The following is a 25,477-nucleotide window of genomic DNA, read 5'->3' as shown; positions in this document are numbered from 1 at the left end:
CAGCATGCTCACCAAACTTGCATGTGCAATGAAGAATGACTTGGGTTAGCGTAATGGTGAAATGGGGGGCCAACAATTGGAGCCTTATAACCTCCAAAAACATAACATAGTATAAACTATCCTAACTGACAGGAAGACTAAATGCACCGTGATAAGGTGTAAAAAAATGCACAAATCCTGCTCTTGCCTGCTCCCTGATTATATAAGATCAACACTTTGCAAAACTATTTCCAAAAGTCAAATTTTGAGAAAAGGCCAATACATTTTGTGGATAGTATTACACCCCAAAGACAGTATATTATCCTGTATTGAAAAATACAGGAATTCCAAGACATCTAAACAAGGAATAAGGTAAGTAGATATGATGCTCATCTTGCTTTTATAACGTCAGGGGTTTGCTGGCAAAGTGGAAAAATTTTATTAATTATTATTTTTTATTTTTAAAAAATTTATTTATTACTTTACTACTAGCTGGAACAATATTATTATGTTATAATGGAAAAAGCATAAAACAGGGTACAAAGATACAAAGATAACAGTTAATTATCCAAATTTCTGTATAATTTATTTCATTAGATGCATTTAATTATAACTACAGAACTATTTAGACCTATTAAGAGCTAGAATATAAAACTAAGTTTTCTTAGGTAAAAATAACATTTTTTACAACATGTTTAGTTTTTTAAGTTATATGAATTACTTCAAGTATTTTCAAAACATACTGACAGCTAGATATGGAAAACTAATGCCTATTAAACAAAAAAAAGAAAAGAAGAAAGAACAATGTAATTTCTCTGTAGACCTTGAAACTATCGCCAGCAAGGACAGGACTCCATAACCTTCCGATTTCAGGAGAGAATATCCCTGTAATTAAAATGGAACAGAGCTTGGGGAGTCAAGAAATTGCAGAAGAACAAAAAACATCAGGCTAAAAACAGTAAATCAAGAGCTGACTCCAGGGAGGAAGGGGTAGATCAAGTGGGGCTGGAAAATGGGACTAAAACTCATAAGAGTTGGGCAGAGATGTGCGAACAGGAAAGCACAGTAACGCAGCAGGAGAACTGAGAGGAGCACCCAGCAGAAAATGTAACCTTTGTATTCCTTGGTTCTGCTAGACTGTCTGGAGAATCAGAACCAACAAGTACTGCCTTACTTATTTTTTTTTAATTCATGTTCCTAATGTATTCAGATTTTTGGAAATTCTAGGAAAATCTTTTTTCTATTTTAAATTTAACATTCATGCATACCCACTAACAACATGTTTCCAAAAAGCCTACATGGCTCAACTCTAAAGGCACTTGAGACATTCCACTTTCATCCAGAGGGGGACTGTAACCAGATCTCACACAAAAACATTTTACAGTAGGCTTGTTCTGGATTTCATTTGTTAAATTCTGCTATTTGTTATCTTTCTGGCTTATTTCCTATGAAGAAAGATTACTTTAAAGGGTCTCAACTACATATGTTAAGTGAGGACTTTGGTCAGGATAGAGGGAGTTTTCATGCCTATGTAAGGTCAGAAAAGGTCATTTGTGGTTGAGCATGTCAGATATGTTGTGGGAAAAGGTCCAGCTCCAACTCAGGGAATTTGACATACATACATTTTTAGGTTTAATCTGTGCTGTAAGATGCAGATCATATGAGTTCCACCTGAGCTGAGATGAAGACTCAGTCAATCTCTGACAAATGTCTGCTCTCCAGAATGATGTACAGGGGTGCCTACAGTCAACTCATATCTCCATTTTGGATGACAGTGTTTCCTAAGCCCTGAGATAGTCATGCAAATGCATTGCCTTTCTCATACTAACACACTTCTTAATCTGGGATGGGAGATGGTTGACAACACATGTAACTGTCTCTGTTCCGTCATGCACATATAGACCTTCCCTCAAGACACTTGGACAATGATGAATTCCATCTAGCCCAGTGCTCAGTCATATGCATGGTAAAATATCTTTCTTTTCCAGAAACAGAGTGCCAGAAAACTCACTCAGCTAAAAGCTAAGGGACCAAAGTGCTACATACTCCTGCAGCCTGCAGGAGCTGAAATTCATAGCTCTCACTTTTCCAGGAAAGACCCTTTATCCCTGGAATATTGATTAGGCTTAGGACTCGTTCACCTTTCATCTTACCTGAAAAGGTGAGGGCAGTGTCAGAAAATAAAAGATGGGCTGAGTAACTCAATATGCAGCTTCAGCTTATGCAGTCTCAGCTCAGGTACCCAAATTACAGGAACAGTAATACTCCAAGTGCCATTGTCCCATGTAGGCCAACATCCAGCTTTAAGAATTCTTCACTCTTTGAGTTCATATCTCTTTATTGACTAGGTAGATATGGAGTTAGATAACTAGTTTATATGTCTTAAACTATCCTTGCTATGACCTTAGGTCTGTGTTCATTCAGGTGCTGTGTGTCCAACATGGGTTGTCTGATCCTGACTACAGCTGCAGCCTGCTACAGTTTCAGCCCACTGCAGCAGCAGGAGAATGCTAGTAAGCATTGCAGACACTGTAAAAAACCACAGCATATCAAATAGAAAAATGAAAAATTATAAAACACACCTGATGGTTGTAAAAGGGAGGATTAAAGTTATTCAGTGATTATAGTTGTTGCTAGTTTGTTCCCAAAATAGTAGTCTACTACTTCATCCTCATATGAATCCTTTTCATAAACCATTAGAAAAGGGTTACCATGTACTTGGAATAATAATGCTATCCAGAATGGCAGAAATCTCTTTCTTAGCAAGAGAAGACATAAAGTCAATATCTTTCAAGACCACCAAAGACCTTAGCTCTCTTCAGGTCTATTTGCTACTGGTAAATGCAAAATAAGAACTAATTGCATTAGTAAAGAAAATGTTGATAAAATTCATTTAAGGAGTTGCATCTCCTCCTACAACACCTGCAGTTAGCCATTTGACTTAATCTACTTCTTCATAATGCATCATAAAGCAGTAAGCATGGTAGGAAGAGCTTCAGTGGCAGCCATAGTCATTGTCTGCCCTTGGCAGGACCCTGTTCAGTACCCAATGTCACAATCTAGCTATAGAAGTTCCTATTAAATAAAGTTGTGTTCAGAGCTTTATGAACTGAATAGCAGTGAACCTAAATTATATTTTAATTAATCACTAAAATCAATGAAATATGTTCTCTCCAACAAGTGAGAGTTCTACCCATCATTTCTTCTCTCTGGTATATTACAGATATGAATGTAGAAGTAAGTGAAACTACACCTCACTGGAATGAGGACAAGTAGTTTTATTCCCAGTAAAATTTGAGAGAATTGTGTAGGATGGCCAGATTGATGATATTTACAAAGCCCTGTCCTATGCTGCCACAGACAATCTTAAAGGATTGAGAAGAAAGAATATGTTCCTTTGCACCGTTCATCTATCAAATCGGTATGTACCAATTTATCTCTTTTTCTGTCACAATAAATTAAGCAACAATAGCAAATTTCTGCTGGCAAGTGACATGGTCAGAAGACTGGCACTAGCCTACACATGGCTGCAATCTGGATCTCCCTCTCTCCTCAAATGTGAAACTTTCTTATAAAAATGTTCTGCGACTATGGAAATGTATCTGCATTCTACCCTCTCCTGAGCCCTATTAAGGTAACTGATAGACTTTAGATTACAGTGACTTGAAAAAAATTACTTTTTTAGTATAAAAAAGAGAAGACATCCAGAGAATAGAAAAGAACAAAAACCTACCTTTTCAGTAAAAACAGAAGGCAACAGAAGCTTTGGAACAAGTGCTTGCCAATAGAAGGATTTCATGCTCTTGTTAATTAAAGGAACAAAGAAAAAACAGTGCAGCAGGCTGTATCCTACATAACAGCTTCTACTAATAAAAAGTAATAGACAATTTCCTGCATTCAATTCTTTTGAATACTATTATACAAGGTAATAGAGTTTTGGAAATGGAAGTCCTAGCAGCCTGTCAGAAAGAGCTTTCTTCCACTTTTTTTTATTAAATGACTAAGTGCAGCAGTCTGTGTCCTATCTCTCCCTCTTGCATCTATTGGATTGTATTATTTTACATTTTGATTGAAATGATGTCACCAGCAGATAAAAGCCTGGCCCAGGCATTGTAATTGAATCAGCCTGAGTTGTTTATTCTAGTGATCTACAGCAATGCTTTCCTTGTCCTAACACAGAATACATAAAAGATCCCCTCTTGTTTAACATGCTACTGATTAGATCTATTTTTTTTAGAAGAAGGAGGAATCAAATTGGGGGGTCGAGAGAGTAAGAACTGGAGTTTAGGGGGAAAATTGGAAAAAACAGAGGAGAAGAGACACCATCTGCAAAACTTTCCATGTGTGACTGAAAGTTTAAACAAATAAATTTCACATGACATCAGTACCAGATGCAAACAGATTTGATTGACAACATTTAAATAACAGTTAATGGGAACATCTACGATTTTTGGAAGGTTTTCATGCTTAGGTCCTAAATCAGACACGTTCAAATTTTTATTTTAAAATAATATTAATCTTGAAAGAGGAAATATTTTAAATTACTGGGGGGGTTACTGCTATAAAAATACAGTGTGTTGGATATTAAATTATTGTTATTAACATGTTCTGTTTTCAGTTAAAGCATTTTACATTTAAAAAAGAGTTAAAACAACCTTCCATTTCACAAGCTGTTTCAAAAGTTGCTTTCTTCGGTAATTATTTTAAGAGAAAGTATGTCTTTTTATGCTAAGTGCTGTTTCTTTGTTTTTTGTAGGTACACCCCCCCACATGCCCACATGTCCCTGCCCCCTCTCTGCCCCTTCCCCCCCTCCCCCCCACCAAAAGCCTCAGTCAAATAAAGGAAAAATTGCACTATTTTATATATATCATGTGGACACCTTCACACAAAACTTCTTTAACTACATTTTTGGTGGTGGTAGCGGTGGTGTTGGGTTTTCTGGTTTGGGTTTGGCTTTGGGGCTTTTACTTCTGGGTCTTTCCTTAAAATAAAGTACAATCATACAAGGTTCAGTAGTAGTGCCAAGACGAAAATAAGCCAAGCCTATCAGGCAATTTCCAGAACTGTTTTCTAATTTAAACATATGTTTTCAATTGTTTGCCTCAAGTCTGAAGCTGGAAGTTTATTTAATTTGCTATCTGGAGGAGGAGGAAATAAAGATGTAATCTGAGAAAGTATTTAAGGGATAAATAGATTTTTTGAATACAAATAAAGAACTACTTTATTAACAACTACAATTAATAAAATAGTCATGGAAATGGCTATTAAAGATATTCAAGAAAAATTTAATTTTGGAAACTTTTTACAATCCCATTTTTTAATATAGGCAACAACTGTAACAAGACTATTTTCCATAAGTGACTATTTAAGTCAGCAAAAAAATTTTTTAAAAAATAAAATAAAAATCCATCTACAATTTCTATATATATCTTAATTTACTGTTATTTCCTATTTGCTACAATGTATATATAAAAAATACATTTCCTATATCATTTGCAGCCTGTTTAGCACTCCTAATAACCAAATTACAGAATTCACTTCCTAATAATTGCTGATACCTAACTAAAAGACCTTAGAGACCTTCATTTTTTTGTAAATCATTTATTGTCCTCATGGTATCATTATCTGAAAGCATTTTTAAAATGTACTTATTAATATTTCTAGTCAGTAATGAACTCGGAGTTAGGAAGGCACAAGATGCACTATCTACATTAATAAATGTGTTTGTTTGGAGTGTATTGTAATGAGTGTATTTCGACTGAAGTTAACACTTTAATTCGCATTGATCAGATCAAGTTGGGTAATAGTCTTCACAGTTATCTTGGTTTTCAAAACTGCTACTCACTATGAAAGTACTCATTTCATAAAACCAAAACTGAAATAAAGAAGAAATTCATTCAGATCTACCATTAATGATTTTGAAACAAACTCATTGCTTCATTTATATACAAATGTGCATCACAGTTGACTTTTTAACATAGAGACAAACTGTTCTGTGACCACGTAGAGAGACCCAGACTCACCAAAGCGCCGATCCATATTCAGACCCCAGAGCTGGTTAAATATAATTTGCATCACAGAGGTTACACATTTGGTCTCTGGGAAAAAAAAAAAGAAAAGATAGGCAATGTTTATTTAGCCTCCCTTCAATACTCTCCAGCAGCTGCCTCAGGGAATAGCACTCAGAGGAACATCCCAATATGCCATGCTTTTTCTCACCATCACATTACTTTCTTGTTAAAGCATAAATGGTTGGTACAGGCAAATTGATTTCAACAAAGGAAAACCATTGTGAACATGAGCTCCAGCATTCAATCCCCTTAAACATGAACAGACATTTATTTATAATTCAGAGATGCAGAATTAATTTTTTAATAGCAATTTTCATGATTTTTGGAGTTTCCACTGTGAATTCCTCTGATGTCTGGAGGTCCGGCAAACATCCTACTACCATCAATGGGATTCCCTATTTTAATGGGAGTTGGTTCAGACACTGTCAGCAGAAAGGTGTGAAGAAAAAGAAAAGCCTATAACTTCCATTTATTGTTTGTAGTCATTTCCTTTTATTATTTGTAGACAGTCTCTTATGAGAGTCTTTCCTTGTGAGATTTGCAGCCACAAGCACATTTGATAAATCAGTTTAGGACTTGTGCAAGCTTATCAAAATCAAACTAAACTTTCAAACCTATTAAAGCTTGCAAAAAGAAATGTAAGGTGGCAAAACTTAATGCCAAGAAGTGAAAAGAGTGACCACAAAACAGAGAGCCAAACAGTAGTGCATGTGTCACAAGTGCAGAAAAACATGAGAGAGATGATGCATGGCTGTTTGCTTCATTTAAATAATTTCATATTAAAAGACACTCAAATCCCACTACTAATGATGTTTAAGCTGGAAGATAGACCCTCTACCCTTCCTTCCTCCAGTGCTCTATGCATGTGGAAGTCATCTGTATTATCAACAAGATCACATAAGACAGTAATTTGTTGGGGTTTATGGGTGGGAATGGCAAAACTGAAGTTCAGAACATAGATTTCACATTAAATCGTGTGCTTTTAAATCCTGAAAAAAACTATATTTTTTTTCCTGTCTTTAGCTCATTCAGGAACCTGCAAATAGTGCTCAGCTAGTATTGGTAGAAACATTACTAATATTTCAGGTCTGTCTTTAATCACAAAACTAGGCTTCAATACAAAATAAAAAGAGCAGCAAGATGCTGGAATTTCAAATACATCCTGTCTCTGACCAAGATATGGAATACAGGAAGAAATAGGGTGTTGATGATAAGAAGTGGCAGTTTCTTCGATCAATTGTCTTGTTTTGGATATAAGCAATATCTCACAAACTAAATCAAACTCTTGCTAAAGCAACTCGAGTAAGAGACCAGATTTTCAAAAATGCTGTGACCCAGCAGAGTGCCCTGACGTCAATTATTTAGAAAGCTAATTGAGAAATCCAATATGTTATCATGCTTTTGAAAATTCTGATCCAGACAATGTAAATAACCACCAAGATAGCCAAATACACGAGTCCTCCTGCTTTTTCTCAAAAAAAATCTGATACTGATACTTCAGCTGTGATTTGTCTTTTCTTTTAAAAAATAATTAATTGTAGCAGCTATGCAGCTCCTTCATAAAAGCAAAACAAAACAAAAAAACTGTGTTACATTCTTACTATTAAGGAACAGTAAGAAAAAAAAATAAAAATAAAGATGTTACTGTCCGTCTTTAAAGCGTTATTATACACTAAAACAAAGGTAGAGACATGGATAATTCTTTGGGTATATATATGCATATATATGCACACATGAACATACACATCAGAAAAGCATAGGGTACAATTTCCTTCTATATTATTTATGAAAAGACCTAAAACCTGATTAATCGCATTGTACAAAATGTGATTCTTTCATAAAATATACTGCAGTTGAGAGAAAATGTGTCTGTGTAGCATATTTTTTCATCCAAAGTGTGAATATTAAAAAAAAAGTTTACATGTCATCCTGTTCCATCTTTGCATGTACTTGCTCTTTATCTCTAAAGCAGCATACGTTCCATATGAGAGAGGGGGTTGCCATGGTATCTGCACTTTAAAAAATTGAATAGCAGATCTAAAAGAAGCATAAAATCGATTTAACAAGTTGTCATGTAAGTTACCCTGGCCATAAGGATGAGGTCTATGCACCTATTTCTACATAAAAATGTTTATTTAAAAAAAAAAAACAAACCACTAATTGTAATTTTTTTAGTCACAGAACTGAATACACTCTTTGTCAATCGGTTGGTCTCATCAACTTATGAATCAGTTGGGCATGCATGTGGATTTTCAATCACTTTTTTTCCCTTGTCTCTTAAAAAATACAAAAAAACACAGAAGCAGTAAAGAAATAACTCTAAGCAGTGATCCTAATACAGAAGATAAAATGCTGACATATAATGAGACAAAAATAAACCTAACTTAAAAATTCATTTATTAGCTTCTTACTCATTCTAAAGAAAAGATGTTTCAATAAACACCTTGAAAATGGGCATATCTCTTTTTTTAACTACTCAGAAGAGAAGGCTTCATAACTCTTATTTTGGGAATTCCTTCAGTCACAGGCACAAAATAGTCACTTACATTTCCAGTGCCCAGTCTGCAGGGGAAGTCAGAGCGCTCTTGCCTAGTTTCAGAGGAAAATTAAAGCAGCTGTGGTTTTCCTCTGTTTGTTGGTTGGTTGGGTGGGTTTTGTTTGATTTGTTTTGTTTGCTAAAGAGAGAAAAATATGAATGGAAGAGGACAGGTGGAAGATGACAGCTTGTTCCAACACTGCATCCTCTCAACTTCTCTGCAGGATAGGTTACCACCAACTCATTGAGTAAACCCCACACAGGATCATTACCTCTGACAAACACCCTCCTTGGAGCAGTACAGCCTTTGGTAAAAGGCTATGTTTCCTAGCAACTACTAAGAGCCAGTGCCTTTTAATAAATTAACCCCTTCATATGAGCATTGGTGACATCTCAAATCACAGAAGGACACTAGAGGTTTTATTTTCATTTTCAATGGGTTCAACTGTCAAAACTTGCCTGATGAAATCATTCCTGAACCTGGAAATTCTTTAAGGATTGGATTTGTTCACTGGAATACATAATCCCAGCTATGCTCAAATAGAATTATGCTGATCTCTTGTAAACCCATACAAAAATCAAAGGCCGCTTCACAGAGAGTTTCCAGAATTTTGTATGCCAAGTTTGGCTAAAGTTAGCTCCCAGAACAGAGCAGTCCTAAAACACAGCCAAGGTGGATGTTCAAGACAAAGTCCCCAGAGAAGCCAAAGACACTGCTCCTGGTGCAAGGTGGGTGTGCAGCCTTATTGACTTGCTCTCCACTACTCTGAATGTAAATTTCTTATTGAAATAGGAGATGAACATGAGTGGAAGTAAGAGAAGCTCTTTGGCTCAAGAATCCCAAATAGCTGGCATTATGGGGATTACAGAGCTCAGGTAAATGCCAGAACTGTCTAATAGGAGAAATATGAGTCAGTGCTAGGGAATACAGGCAGAAACTGTGCTAAAAGTAAGAAGGGGACAACCTCTCTACCTGATTATTTACTTATATCCTAGCCCTCAGCCATGGCTCATTGCTTGTCTAGGTTTGCTCTCTCTCAATGAAGTACCTCTAGATTAACAAACTAGCTCCCAAATTTATATAAAGTTCACCTACCTACTGGCATGTGCAACCTGAGGAATTGGGATTCTCCTAAACACATCTCTCTATGCCATGATGCACCAGAAGAAGCATCAGAAAGCTCAAAGAGATCCAATGGTTGAACCACAGAACAACCATTAGTGCAGGCTCTATCAAAAAGGACAAATGTGCCTCTTTTTAGACACAGGCACTACCTGCACAACTCCTGTTATTTTCAGAGAGATGGAAACATTTATGTGAAGTTGGGTGAGAAGCTGAGCTTGCTTTTTTTGCTTCTTCCACTGTGCTGAGTAGCAAAGATTTATTTAGTTTTGTTAAGGCAAGCTCACGTTTTCAACACTTTGTGTGGAAAATGAGGGAAGTATAATTAACTTCCACCTATCTAGAAGATCGCCATGCTTACAAAACACCTGAAGTATTCTACTGGATTTAAATCCAATGTCTTAACCAAAGAGTTCCCAGCTTCTGCCTGCAGTCTTTGGCCTAATTTATGGTACAAAAACAGTCTTGTCCAGTTATGCTCTAGCCATTAGTAAAACTCACTTGGCTTTTAATCCTAGTTCTGCCTCAGTAAGAAAAATGTCTAGTTGGCTAAGAGTTAAGATCTTTTCATGACATGAGTTCAGAAAACCAGGTTCATCTCCACCTCTCACAGTGTTCTGAAAAAGTGTGTATGCAAGAGTAAAAATCCATTTCAGACAGAAGTGCCAATTGTATCAATTTTGCACGCTCCCTTTTATGCTTTATGCACTTTCCCAGAGACACCAAGCTAAACTTTATGGAACAAATTTAGGGAATTCTTTTTTTTGAAAGGAAATGTAGAAATTTTACCCAAAATGGTGACTTCAAGAATACATCTAAACCAAACTCTCCCCCACAAACATGGCAAACTCATGATAAAATTTGTAAAAGAGGCAACCCTGACTGACATGGATAAAAGGAATGCATTGTTCTAGAAAAAAATGTGCCTTTGCTATAAGTGGAATTTCATATTTTAATTTCCATATTATTCTGAGCTTCTTTGCATTTTTTATTACTTTGGACTCAACTGTTTATATTAATACCCTCATCTTTCTACCAGCTAAGAACAATTTATTTTGTATCTAGTAAGGCATTAAGTATTTCCAATTACTCTATTCAACACATGTTAGACATAATAGGTTTGTCAGAAAAGGACTGTCCATTTGGCTATTGTATTATGCTCCTCTTCAAGTCTCTTAGTCTTCACTGCTTCTTAATAACCTAATTAATTTTAGGTCATGTGCATTTCTCACCACCATCCTGCTTCTTCTGCAGGAATAAAACATAAGAGTACCAGTAGAACCACCATAACTAATGTCAGGATTTTCTTCTTAAGACGTTTGATAAATTGTCTAAATATATATGTGCTTTGAGTTACAGGACTCATTAAAAAATAATCCTTTTTTAAGGCTGAGAACCATAATTAGATCAGGATTCGTGTCTGTCAAGTTGCCTTTTTTATATCACTAGATTAGGAATTTAATACATAATACATAGTAGACCCCAGGCCTTCTCCAGAGCTACTTTGGGTTGGATCCACAGAGAAGGTAAGGGTAGAATGTATTTCAACTAATCTTTGAGGCCTACAAAGTAGTTATCAACATTTGAACTATACATTTGTTATTTTTTTATAGCCAGTGGATGAAAAGGCATTTCTAAGACACAGATCACCTTCTCAAAAGGTAGATGCCTCAGCTGGGTGAGAGAAGGGCACCCGTGACGTTCGCTGGCTGTAAAGGGATTCTAAATGACTCCCTTAGGTCTGGAAGGACAAATCCGAAGGGAGGTGGAATCAGCCACATCCCAAGGCTCAGAAGAAGTGCCTACCTGCAGATCATTCTCTGGACAGTACCTGTAACTGCTTTTGTCTTGAGACAACAGCTGGGCCTATCTTCTAAGTCTAACAGGAATCAAATATGAGATTATCTTTTACATATATTAATTGGGTTCTGCTGTGGTAAGCCTTCAAACCTACCAGATCAAGCCAACATGAAAGTCATCAGCTGAAGTACTGCACAGGTCCTAATCCTGCTGCTTGTTCTAAAGAAAACATAAAATATTTCTGGAAGATAAAATTCAGTTAACTTTTTTATAATGTCTGTTTTAGAGAAACAGCATGTATACACATAAATATTTAAATACACACACACACACACACATATATATATCCATATCTATATATATCCACATATATGCGAAGTAAGTCAATAAAGGAACAAAATGGGCACAGAATCAAAAGTTAGAAATAGAAGAATTAAGCACGCAAATCTAAGTGACACTGGGAGTGTCAAAGTATTCTTTGGATGCAGATCTTCCCACCTTTAGTTGAAATCCTACCACAAAAGAATTTGATAATATTTTCATTAACTCAATATTTTAAAAGTAATTTATCCTCAAATATCCTAGTTGCAATTTGCAATAGGCTTTGGCATTTTGCCCTGCCTACTTCCCTACAGTTTTGATTTTGCGCTGCTGGGTTTATTTCTCACTCTCCCATCTCAATGTTGTGACTTCTGTCTTACTCTGTGTCCTTTTCCTGGCAGGCTGGACAAACAGAAATAACAAGAAAATTTTGAGAGCAGAAAAGAACAATTAAAAATATGTATCACAAGCAGTTCCTTTAAACTTGTTCTTGTGAAAATGCTGATTATGCATAACAAGCTCTTTGTGTAGAAGTATAAGGTCTCATGAATGTCTCCTACACTGGAAAGGAACAAAAGATTACTGAGCTGCTAAAATACCACTGTGAACCTGCTGTTTTGTTCTGAGAGCTTACATCCTAATTATAGCATTTTTCTTTTTTTCTTATTTAAGAGTCTTTTTTATCGCAGTGCAGACTGGACATAAACATTCCTTTGGATTCTGTGTGTAAATAATGAAAACATAAAAACTATGGATTTTTCCCCTATCAAGCAGGTTAATAGTTTAATTGTATACGGTTATTCTTACATTAAAAGCTGCATACCTGGCAAGCTTTATCGGGTAACAGGGACTTTTAAATGTGCCAATGTTTCTACAGAAGTAACGCGGGTCAATTGCAAAAGGGATAACCATAATGATTAAATCATTAAAATTTTGTCTATGCTTCACAGAGCATAGAGAAAATTAACTTCCCACCAACCTCATTTTTCTGCTGAACATGAAATAATGATTTTCTGCCAGTATAATTACAAAGCTAACATCTGATAGAGTCAGCATCCAGGGGGGATTATCACATGCATGAGTATTAGACCTCATTACCAGCTTGACTGCAAAATTATTACATCTTGTAATTGGATGGTGAGATTTATATACAGATTGGCTGGGTTCTCTGTAAGATTGTAATTACAAGCTTCGTTGGTTCACTACTTATCACACGGTGCAGGAGGAGGCAAAAACAAGCAGAGGAAAGACCATTTCATTAAGCCATAACCCTATCAAGGGAGGAGCACTGTAACATCCCTGTATTTATTAGGCCAAACAGAGCTGTTTGCAGAAGGGGAGGCCATTTATTACCGCCTGACAAATGGGATTTCATTTATTTAACCTCGGTGATCTATTTCAGTAAAATGTACAAACGAGCCATCCATTTTATGATTCCGGAGTCAACGCCTCAATTATCTAAAGGCTAACTGACTGTTAAAGCACCCATCTGCTAGGATGAATTCATTGATTTAATTTGCTTCATGTTACTGAATGATTCTTAGCAGACAGGGAGGGGATGGAAGGGAAAGGGAAGAAGAGAAGGAAGGAAGGGGGCGGCTGGTGGTTTAGGAGAATGCATCAGAGTGATTCAGCATGCTGGTGTCTGTCTGCGTGTCTGCGCGCGTGCGCCACTGGTTTTTTTTCTTAATCCTTCAGCACAATAGAAGAAGGAGATCAATAGCAGCTTAAATTTTATGAGACAAGGAGTTAAGTTGTTCAGCTCGAGCCAAAACACCTTTGTTCTACCATAACAAGTAATCTCTGTGGCGGAATTAATATTGACAAGCTGGCTTCTTTGTAGCTAATTTTGTGGGTGCCTGAGCCAATCGGGAGCCTTGCAGTAATAGAGTTGTTATTAGAGTTCATTATAAAAGCTGTGGATCAATGGCTACACTGGGAGGGAGAGGACATGCTGCAGCAGAATGCATATGTATGCTCAAGGAAATGAAATCCTTTTAATGTCCTTGTAATAATTTATTCTATAGTTCTCTTTGGCATGAAAAAAAAAAGGCTTTCAGAAACAAAATTAAAAATGTTCCCTTGTGAGGCTTTTAATTTTATCATAACACTGAAACTGATAGGAGGAAAAGCAGGATTTCAGGGGCGGGGAAATTCAGGGAGACCTCCTTACCTAGCTCTGAGTTTTATTAGAAGTGGATTTTGTCTGGAAAGTACCACCACTCCCATTTTATCCGAATCACGCAGGCTGGTTTGTTGAAAGCTTATGCTGCTATGAGCGTAGCATTGATGTCTTTTAAAACACCCCTTTTCGTCTTCCTCCCTAAACCCTCTGTCTCATTAAATCTGATTTTGACTTTTTTTCCTTTGATGAGGTGTCATTTTGTAGAAAACATCTTTACACTCAAGGAGAAGAAGTCACAAATAGCTTGCTAAAGGTTTTTTCCCGTGTTTCTGGGAAGCAATGACCTGTATGCTGTGAGTTAGCACTTTCAGCAAGCTGACAACGAGTTCACAGAACACAGCTCTTTGTAAAAGGTTGCCTCTTTCAGCTGTAAAAGGGCCCTCCTTGATGTAAGTGTTCCCAGAGTAATAATCCATTTCTCTTGTGGCAGGCACCAGCTCATGCTATAATCTTTCCCACCAGCTCCAAATCAGTACAAGAAAGCTGTTTACTGGACAATTTTCCCTACATCTCAATGTCAAATGATACTGCATTAAAATGTGAGAATATCACACTCTAAGAAAGGCAGGAGGATCAAAGGGAGCCCTCACAGTGAGTGAGTTGAAACAAATTAGCATCTTTTGGTCATGGTTTCCTAGATATAAAAATATGGCATTTCAGGGCCATAAGTTGTTTGCTTTTCTTCCTCTCCTTTATTTCACTATAAAAAAAAAATAGCCATTTATTTTTTCCATCTCCCTGTGCTTGTCTCTGCCAAAAAAATTGAATCACTTTCAATTGATGCAATTAGACGGGGTAAGTCCCTTGTGTAGACACTGTTGTTTCAATTCCAGCAGATATCATTAAGTCAATATAAGAGACTCTTCCACAAAAATAAGGCCATCAAGCATGAGCACAGTTCAGTCTGTTAGGGTTTTTTTTTTTTCCAATTACCACATTTTTCTCAAGAATTGACAAAAAAACAATCATTTCAATTTTCTCATTTCTTTTTTTTTTTTTTCTCCAGACATCTGTCTTAAAACTTAGATTCCTGCTATTTGGTACAGTAACAGAAAATATTCTGTGAGAGAAAACCAGTGAATTAAAGAAACCTTGCCATCACAGTTTCCACCCTCTTTATCTTCTATTTTCTCTTCCCAGCTAAAAGAAAGTAGAGGCAGAGTGTCTGGAAGCAGTAAGAGGAGGCATTGAGAATGAGCAAAAAATTCAAAATACAGGCAATGTACAAAGGCAAAAATCTTAGGGAGAACAATTTTTTGTTAATTAGAAAGTTTTGAATTTGGCAATTTCTTTCTTTTCCTGTAACACAAACCCCACGCAGCAGTACAGGCTGCGGGCTGACAGCTGGAAAGCAGCTCTGCAGAGAAGGGCCTGGGGGCTCTGGTGAACAACAAGCTCTCCATGAGCCAGGAGTGTACCCGGGGGGACAAGAATGGTATGTGGGGGGCATCAAGAAGAGCAATGCCATCAGGTTAAGGGACATGATCCTGCTCCTCTACACAGCCCTAGTGAGGTCACATCTGGAGTGCTGTGTCCAGTTCTGAAGGGCAACAAATTTGGCTAGGGGACTGGAGCATCTCTATTACAGGGAAAGGCTGAGGAAGCTGGGCCTGTTCACAGCCTCACAAAGAGCAGACTGAGAGGGAGCCTCATCAACATAGAAGTATCTGAAGGAAGAGGATGGAGGAATGGAGCCAGGCTCTTCTTGGTGGTGCCCAACAATAGGACATGAGGCAATGGGTAGAAACTGAGGCACAGGAAGTTCCAACTGAATATAAGGAAGAACTTCTTTACTGTGCTGGTGACTCTGAACTGGAATAGCTGCCATCCCGCTTGAACAGGGAGGTTGGACCAGATGACCCTCTGTGGTCCCTTCCAACCTTACCTGTTCTGTGCCTCTGTGATAATAAGCTTAAATCTCAGAATTTTACCTGAATATACCTTGATTGGAATTTCACTTTGAAAAAGGCTGAAAGAGGAAGTGTGACATACTCCCTTTTTCCCCTCTATAAGTAAATAATTTTTCCAGTCACCCTCTGTTAGTTCCTTTTCTCTTCATGACAGCTTATTTCTGATAGTGAAAGAATGTCAAAAGAAACCTATCTTTAATTTTTATGACTTGTCATGCTGTTCTCTGACATTCACATCCTTCCCAGGATCCTTCTGAGGGATCCTTCTGAACCTCAGTCTCATTGATTTCATTGTTCTTTGGTGTTCCTTATTTGTCCAGTACAGAAAGCCTTTAAAGAAAGCTTTTAAGGGAAAAAGAAAATTGGCAAATATATCTCAGAGGTCAAAAGGAGTTTCCATAGAAATAAAATTACTGCAAAATGAGCGAGATCCTTCAACAGTAATGAGAAAAAATAGCAAAAAAACTTTTCAGCCACATAAGAGAAATGTGAAGTCACATCACAGTGAGATTGACACAGAGAGTAAGGGCAATATGGATCTCGCTTAAAAATTAAATTACCATCCTTATAGAAAATGGAGATAAAATACCATCCTTAGAGGTAAGAGCAAGACAGCTAGCTACTGGAAATGCAAAGCAGAATTTCCCCTAGCAAATTATTACTTATTAGATAGATATATATTCTGGTAGGTCATCCTTTTATTAGCATACTCCTGTAAGTGCTCTGTGGTCAGAGATGCCAAGAACTACACACAGCTGACCTGTGGGAAGCCTAGTACAGAAATCGGAAAATTAGTATTATGATTTCTCCTGTGCATCTGCCTTCACTAATTAATTTGTCAGGCCTTCAGCCAGACCTTCTTAATGTACATCTAAAGTTCCTTAGGACACCAAATTTCTTCTTGCAACATCATTTGGGACACTCCATGTCAGTGTAACACAAGCATAGAAATCTTAAAAAATTGGTTTTAGTTTTCCATTCCCTTTCTACCAGATTTCACTGCTCTGAACCACTACTCGTCACTCCTTTTTATTGATTATTGTTATTCTCCTACTTTACTCCATTTAAAGTTTGAAAATGATTCTCTTTTTCTGCTTGATGGAGTACAGAAGGTCTCTTCAGCCTTGAATCCTTGATCACTGACTTTGAAAGTTACTTCTATACCTCACTGCAGTCTACTATAATTTCTATTAACATATCTGCAGCTGAAATTCCTCCAGTCTCTAATTCTCCTTGATTTCAATGGAGAGAGAGTTTCACGATGCAGATCTGATGCTCTGTCACAGCACTTGCTTATACTGACACCACTCCAATAATTTCACTGGGCCACTCCACACTTACACTAAGAAGCAAAGAACAATCAGACTGCTGTGGTAAACGGGTAGCTCGTAGGAGGGACTCTTTCTTTGCCACATGTTTATCCTTCGTGGAGATGAGATAGACTGGGGAGTTGTATTTGCTATGCTCTCTTGTCACTAGAAGAAATGTAGTAACATTTAAGCTGCTGCTCTACCTGGATATCCCATAATACTACTACTAGAGCAATAACTTTAGAACAATATACTTTTGGGTCCTTAAATGCAATGGTATTTCTTTCTTTGGGGTTTCTGCCTGCTTTCTGAAAATATTTGAACAGCAGGGGAAGCCACTCACCAGAACACACATTCTCCAGCCTTACTGCTCACAATTAACATGGGCAATAAACCACTGAATACAGCTGTGTGCTGCATATGCGGCTACAGTAAAAGACATCTACTTTTCAAGTTTTAATGCTACTTGTCCTTTCACCTTACACCTCAAAACAGGCCTGAGGCAGGTATGTATTGCAGTGTAAATAAAGGCCTTGGAACACACTATTCTTTAGTAAAATATGTGTTGTAATGAGATAACACTGCACCTCTAATAGTTTACCATATCATGAAGGCCTACAGTTATCTCAGTCTGAAGTCTGTTCAGCCTAGTCTTATCTACTCATTCAGTTATTTTTTTATTTACAAATTTTCAATACAACTCAATTGTCTATAAATAAACAAACAGATATTCAGTGCCAGTTAGTTTGTCTTATTTCAATACAAGGGCCAACATTTTCACTAACTTTCATGAGAATAGCATACATGGTGAGATTTTTGAAAGAACGGTTTTTGTCTTTTACGAGCTCATACTCTATCTAATCTACATGCACTGAGATACGAAGCATTTCACAAATTAAATACCTTCACAACTCAGAAAAGACATTTACCAGGGAAAAAAAGAATCAAACAATGTAGTCATGGTAACCTGTAATTAAAGATCAGATCCAAAAGCTTATCACAAAACTGGTATCTACCACACACACATGCTTTCTCATCTTACTAGAAATAAATTCTGGAGAAAAGCTGTCTCCAAAACCAGCAGATGTGGGTCGAAGGGTTCTTTAATAGCATGAGCTGGGTCAAAGAGACACCAAATTGGGATCTGCATTGATAGTTCTAAGGAAATTTACTGAAAAGGCATGTTCAGTGAATGTGCTTAGGAAGGCATCAAACTGTGGAGGTGTATAGAGTACCAGATGTCCCTCAACAACTCTGTAGAAGCAAACATAGCAAAAAACTCTGACCGGATAAGATAAAATCATGACAGCCCAGGTTGGAAGGCCTTTGAAAGACCACCTCATTCAACCTTTTATAGAAAAGGGAGCTTAGATGAGATTTGTTAGTAACCCAGTTGCGTCTTGAAAACCTCCAGTGATGGGGACTCTGACCCTTAGAGAAGTTGTTTAAGTGATTGATTGTTCTCACTCTGAAAATTTTCTTTCTCATGTCAAGATGAAACCTGTCCTGGAACCTGTTGACCTTTGTCATCTCCACGTTGCTGCTTGTGAAGAGAAAGTCTCCATCCTCTTTGTAGCCACCTTTTAAGTACAGGGTGGTGAGATCCCCTGTAAGACTTTTCCTCTCCAGAGTGAAAATACCTCTCTACTTCAGTTTTTTCTGCTAAGGCATTTTCTCCAGACGTTTGATCATTTTCATGGCTTCCTGTAGTGATGAGATTGAACATTTATAGTGTTATCACTTACTATGCCTCATAACTAGAAAAAGTAGTTAGATATATTTGGGAAGGACAGAGTTGTTGTTTGAGAGTCACTGTTGTCCCGCCTGCTAACTCCACACCTGCCTGGTAATTACTTTGCTAATGGACAGGAAAAGCGTCCTAACTAGGACAAGAAAGGACTCAGATAAGGGTTAGATTTGATCTAATAATCGAGAGATTCATGATCCCAAATGCATTTTCACCAAAAGACTTGGAATTCTGATGGGGCATTTGGGAACTACCATGACTTGTAATAGTGAACATGGCACAATGATTAGTCCCCTGATCTACCTAAATGTGTGCTTTTGGCTTTGCTTTAATCACTGGGTGAGGAAAAGACTCTGAGGATGTCATTTGTCAGACCAAAAAAACCACCTGGTTGCTGAATGAGGAAAGCACTGCTCTGGAACTAGGTATTTTTAAGAATGTGTTTTCTATAATCTAGTTAAACGTAAGAGTATTTTATTTCTTAAGGACACGTTTCTTCCCCTGATTAGGTGGATATGATTAACATACTGATTTTAATGTAGCAGTAAATTAATTAATCATTTATTATCACTTGGGTAGAAAATTGGTATTCTTGGTTGTGCAACTAAAAATAATATTTTCAATAAAGCCTGTAATTCTGGTAATGAATCCTCAGACATTCTTAGGAGTGACTTCACGTGAACAACTCATATCACAAGATTAATACGAGACTAGAATAATTTTGTGTAACACATAAAGAGCTCTATCTTCATTTGCACAAAACCAAAATGAGCAAATGTCAGGAACACACCAGGACACAAAGGAAGTATTTTTAAGTAAAAATTGGTAAACTCAGGTTTCTGCTTTTGCCATTATCTACAAATCGATACATTTTTTGAAACAATACGGGATTATTGCTTCAAGGATGATGAAAAGACCACAGAATTAGCGAAGCACTTGCTCATCAGGAGCATTTCCCTTCATTGCCCTTGTTCTATTTTGCCCATTGCATTTTTTTCATCAATATCATTTCTCTGCTGACAGTAAGTGCCAATAGAGTCATCAAAACAGTCTTTGAGATCAAGAAAGACATACATACAAACTACTCCTGTTTGTTATTTTGAGAAAAAGGCATTCATTTAACACATATTTTTTAAAGTCAGATGCTTCTAGATAGCAAGTTCCTCAAAAACATTTTCTAACATTTCTTGTTTGTATACTAGCCTTGACAACTATGATCTCAAAGAAACCATCAGTGTTTGGGCACAGTCAGAAGCCCTTAGGAGTTCTGAAAACCCATGTTTTCCTGAATATAAACACCTTTGTGGAGGGTGGGGAGGAGGTGCGGAAGAGGATAAAATTAGTGATAAATTCTCCCCCAAAAACTATTTGGAAAACATAGTTAGAATCAGAGTCAGTACTTAGGCAACACCTCTCTCCTCATCAGCTTTCCATAAGCCATAATAGAGGGTCAAAATTAAATCTATTCACTTGTTCAGTCTTTGATGTAAGTGAAAAGCACTATTCTTCAGTTTGTTCCTCTGCTTTCTGTGATTTCCTAGAACTCTTATTGAAGGACTGAGCAAGCCTAGGAGTATTTAACTTCCAAAAGACAAACAAGAAAAAAGGACTGCAGTTTGGCCACTTGGCCTCTATAACACTGCAGATCACTGGTGGGGACCAAACTGAGTTTTCTCTGTCACAGATACTTGCTTTAAGCAGAAGAGCACCCTCTCTCCTCATGGACACATGATTTGCGTTCCCTTAACGAAACTACCAGTTTCAGTCAAACAAAATTAAATTGCAACATAGAACAGAACCTAGTATTTTGGCTGAATAAAGTAATCACAGTAATTCTTATTGCCTAATTATAGTAGCTAATGGGGGAGAAGTGCATGGGACCTATTGCTTCTCTCTCTCAGGTAAGTACACAAGTCAGCAGCCTGCAGTGCTGCATTCACCTGTAGGCATAACAATGCTGAAATCTACTGTGCACAGCAGACCAGCTTCAACAAGGGACCAGGGAGCACTCACCTTGGAATATCCTACATCCCACCAGTGAAAGTGATTTCCTATTACAAGCACTTTACACCTCTTTTCCACTCTTTTACCAATTCCTATGCAGAAGGAATATGTATGCCCAGCTTTGCAAGGTCCTAAGTCCATGGGCTGCAAAGAAAGCAGCTTTTTCTTCCCTCAACCTTGGGAGAAGAGCACTTTCCTTCCACTAAAAATATCCACCGACCACTCTGGTTTTGTGTTTCTTTCTGTCTGTGAGTCATTTCTATGGTGGACTGAACATTTCTAGGAAAATAAATAAATAATGAACTTATATCACACAATTCATTCTCTTTCACATCTACAGTGACTGAGGCCAGCCTTGCAGGGACAGGAGCCCTGCTCACTAAACACAGAGCTCCTGGGGGTTTGCTACTTGACAAAACCATTCTTAATCATTCCTATCCCCTTCCTTTTGTGGGAAAATGACAATGAAAAAAGAAACAGCAAAGCATGGCAAATGGAAAGCTAGGGAGAAGGGTGCATAAATAATACAATTCTGCATTCTTGTGAGACCAGGACTGAGTCCAGCTGAACATGGAGACAGTCAGGGTGCTGGTTCCCTATCCTTAGGACGCAAAGTGGGCATTGGGTCCAGCAAAAATAGCTGCCAAACTAAAAAGAGGAAAAGGAATATCTATGCTATCTCCCTACCTTGTTCCTTCACAGGATGGTTCCCTGTTCCCTCTATACCACATCCACCCAGCTCCTGTCAAGGCTAACTCAGCCCATGTCTGAAGAGAAAGGCATTTCCCCAGGGACTCTCCATGTGACTCTGGCCCTGAGGAGGCCAGATGCTTGCCATCTGAAAGGAGTGGTCCCATCCTACTCCAGGCACCAAAATATCTCATTACAGCTCTGAAAATAGCATTACATATATAACACACATATGGCATAACTTTCCCTCTTACACTGCAGGACTGTCAAATAAAGTCAGTGGAGTTGCAGTGATGTAAAATATGCATAAGTAAGGTAAGAATAAGACCCCTTTCTGCCCTCTGCAGCCTGATCATATGAGAAGCTAAACATTTCCCACTAAGTGCTTAGTGCCCTCTGCTCACATCTATTTGGTTTCAGTGAGAATTCAGCTAGCAGAGTTAATCTCTTACAACCTACTATTCTGATGCAATATGTTGCTCATATTCAGGAAATCTGAACTGAGTTTAGAAATTCCCAGGTCCCTCTGACAGTCAATAACTTACTATTTTAGTGCAATGAGCACATTAGCCCCGAACAGCTTGAGACTACATTCTCCATTGATCAGATAAACAATTTGTGAGATATTTTATTACAAAATGATTCACCAATTTAGCGATCTTTTCATCAATGATGTGCTTAAATTGGATGTGAAATGCCAAGAAAGTTGCCTCCCCAGGGCATCATCAGTGAGAAATGTAAAGCAGAGGCTTTCAGTTAATATAGTTCACGTAGCAGAGTTTTATCTTTCAGTCACATCAAATTTAAGTCAGCTGGTAATACGTGTTTGACCTCCCATTATCTAAAGCTATAAATTGCATTGTAGTGATTTGTTAATCTCACCTTAAATTATCCAGCAACCTTTATATCTTTTTTTTTTATGAAGCATGGGGGTTTTCTTCTTCATTTACTTATGAATCTGTTAAGTACAGTTAATTACATCTCTGGTTTCTTGTACCTACCCCAGTCATTCAAGAACCCTTACTTCTGTTGAATATAAAATGCATTACTGTTTCTAAATTCATTTAGGTATAGAATACCCCACTGTGGCTATAAGTGCTTTATTCCAGAGAGAGCATGGATAGTCCCAACAGCCCACTTTCAGATTGCATCTCTGAATCACAAAAGAAGTGGAAAATGAATCATACGGTGTTTGTGATCTTTTCTCAAAAAGTACCTAAGCCTGTGTTAGCATATTTACTAATACAAATTTAATTAACAAAATGGCTGTCCTCTTTTATGTCACAGCCACTTCCTGTTGCACTTCTAACACAGTTTCATCTCGAAATTTCAGGAATGACACAAACCGTCACGGTTCAATACACGACATAAATAAACAAGCAATATTTTTCATTTCCCTCACCACCGCTTTTGAAACAAGAAAGATATGGAAAACTATGTAATATAAAGGATATGCAGAACTACAGAAAATGAAGTATCTTCTTGGTATTTCCAGAAGATAAAGTTCAGAAGTCAAAAGTCATGAGATTATGAGAAATGTATTTTTTTAATGTAAACATTCAGTCTCAATTATTCACTATAATCAGACTTTCTAAGAATTGCTTCGCTTCAACATCTGTGTGATACTGAGTTTTGCCAGCTTTTAGAAACCTGCAGCCTGCAATCAACACAAGTCCCTGGCAGAGGATCCAGAAAAGGCATAGTCCTGTGTGCTGGGCATTGTGAACAGCCCTAGGGAGAGATGCATCATAATCAATGTCATGGGGGTAAGAGCAGACTCACCAAACTCATTTAAAGGTGTAGCTACTAAGCCTTCATTAGATGGGTCCACTTTCAATCCTGGCTAATCTAAACAGGATTCAGACTACTTATATGTAAGATGTTAATTAGCAATGACTTGAGAGATGTAGTCTCTCTGCTTGCAAAATGAAAGAAACCTAGCTTTTTTATGCAGTTTTTCAAGCCTTCAAAGATGCCTCGGACAGACTTTTCTCTTGGCTTGATTAACAGGCAAAACATCCCCTTTCCTCAGGTCAGACCCTCTCTTTGACACATTAAGTTTTAGAGGGATCTCTCCCACTGACCAAAGCACAGATGGTAAAGCACATATAGGCACACCATTCAAACTTCATAATATTACAGTACAGAGAACTTAAGATAATTTTTATTAAGTCAAGCTTTATCCTTTGGCCTTCAGGATGTCTCAGAATATTTAAAATTAATTTCTCTTACATCACCACTGTCCTTTACTTCAGCTGTCATCTTTGTTACTGTCTGTGTGGACTCCTCTTGCAAAGGAGCTCATGACACCAATAGCAAAAGAAAACACTAACACAACAAGAGACCTGTAATCACTCCTAAGCTTGCATTTGCACTTCGGGGACATTCAAATATCTAACCTATCATTCTCCCTTTCACTTAGGCCACTGCATGGGAAAACCTTTAGGATGGGATGCTAGAGATAAGCCCTATCGCAGGATCTACCTCTAAAAAGCAGTGCTGTCAGTCAGACAAAAACTCAGACAACTAATCTTGTAATTAATGGTCAAAAAGCAATACTGTTAGGTATTCAAAAGAGTTATATTCCAAAGAGTCATATTTCAAAGCATTAGTCCAGTAAAAATTCACATTAACAACCCTTTCTCTTGTACCTTTAACCTTGGTTCTCAATGTTTAGCACAAAAGTCAAACACAAAAAAATAAAATCAAGCTAGGAAAATATGTTCTGGCTCGCCTTTGGTTTTTGATACAGCTCTAAAGAGTTCTCTGTTTATTGCATCTCTCTGTGTCACCAAGAATACTCAAGAACAAGCAAGAAAGGCAGTAATACATGGTATCACGTAAAGAAGTGTCATGTGGCTTTTAGCAAGTTCATAGCTTATCAATATTTTTGCTGAAGTATAGGTGCAACATTAATAAGCATCTAATTTGGAATTTTATGTTAAGAACACAGATGAGTAATTAGCAAAAAACTGTTGTTAGATGCTACATTTCAATAAATTGGGGAGGGTGGGGTTGTGGTTAGTACTCATAGCAGTTTAGCATTTGCTGAGTGTCTGAGTGTTAGTGGGGTTAACATCAAACACTAAAGAAGAAACCATTGCTGGGACCCCAAAATCATCATCAGAATGTTAAAAAACCCAACCAAAAAAACCAAACCAAAACAAACCAAAAAACAAACAAACAAACAAAAAGGATAGAGAAAATAAGAAAATACTTTAAACTTGTCTTTTAATTTGATTTTTTGGTTTGGTGCACTGTTCTAAACTTCTTCACAGCACTCAAATTTCTTAATGAAAATTAAGATGATAACATAATCACTCATCTCTGGGAATTAAGGACTTAAATAAATTTGTTACTAAACTGGTACTCAATAATATTCTCATGGTATTATCAACTAATGAACAGTCATGTCTCAGTACAAGCTACGTGACTCAGATCAGGTAAATACTGAAAGCTGAGTTCTCCGAGGCAGCTTCTGGGTCCTGCTCTATTCCCTGAGCATCAGGCACACTCACTGTAGACACAAACCCTATTTGAGAGAGAAAGGGCACCCCACCAACATGCACCCATGGATCCTAATGCAACAGTTCTACTCATGATACAGCTTCTCTACCAAAGCACTTGAAAGGTATGGTTCTGGGGAGCAGCCCAGAACATCTGTACTTATTTGGAATTAAAATCACTTTTGTAACAAATATACTGCTGTTTTAATTTTGAAAAAACTGAGCTCAGATAAAACTCATCTAAAGTATGAACCTTTTAACTACCATCACTCTTTCACTAAATGGTAAATTATC

General features: G+C 37.4%; 1 long non-coding RNA gene across 1 annotated transcript; it reads right to left on the bottom strand.

The window, feature by feature from the left end:
• Nucleotides 1–632: 632 nt before the first annotated feature.
• On the bottom strand, nt 633–11,743 carry LOC121674505. The gene is made up of 3 exons (XR_006019650.1): nt 11,665–11,743; nt 6,004–6,078; nt 633–864 (listed from the first exon to the last, which is right to left on the bottom strand). It is a non-coding gene; the product is annotated as an uncharacterized LOC121674505 (long non-coding RNA).
• Nucleotides 11,744–25,477: the final 13,734 nt, after the last annotated feature.

Source organism: Corvus kubaryi, unplaced genomic scaffold (genome assembly GCF_017639235.1).
Source record: "Corvus kubaryi isolate FWS band 111438036 unplaced genomic scaffold, C.kubaryi_AGA036_p1.0 68, whole genome shotgun sequence".
Classification (NCBI taxonomy): Eukaryota; Metazoa; Chordata; class Aves; order Passeriformes; family Corvidae; genus Corvus; species Corvus kubaryi.
This window is presented reverse-complemented; position numbering and strand designations above follow the sequence as displayed.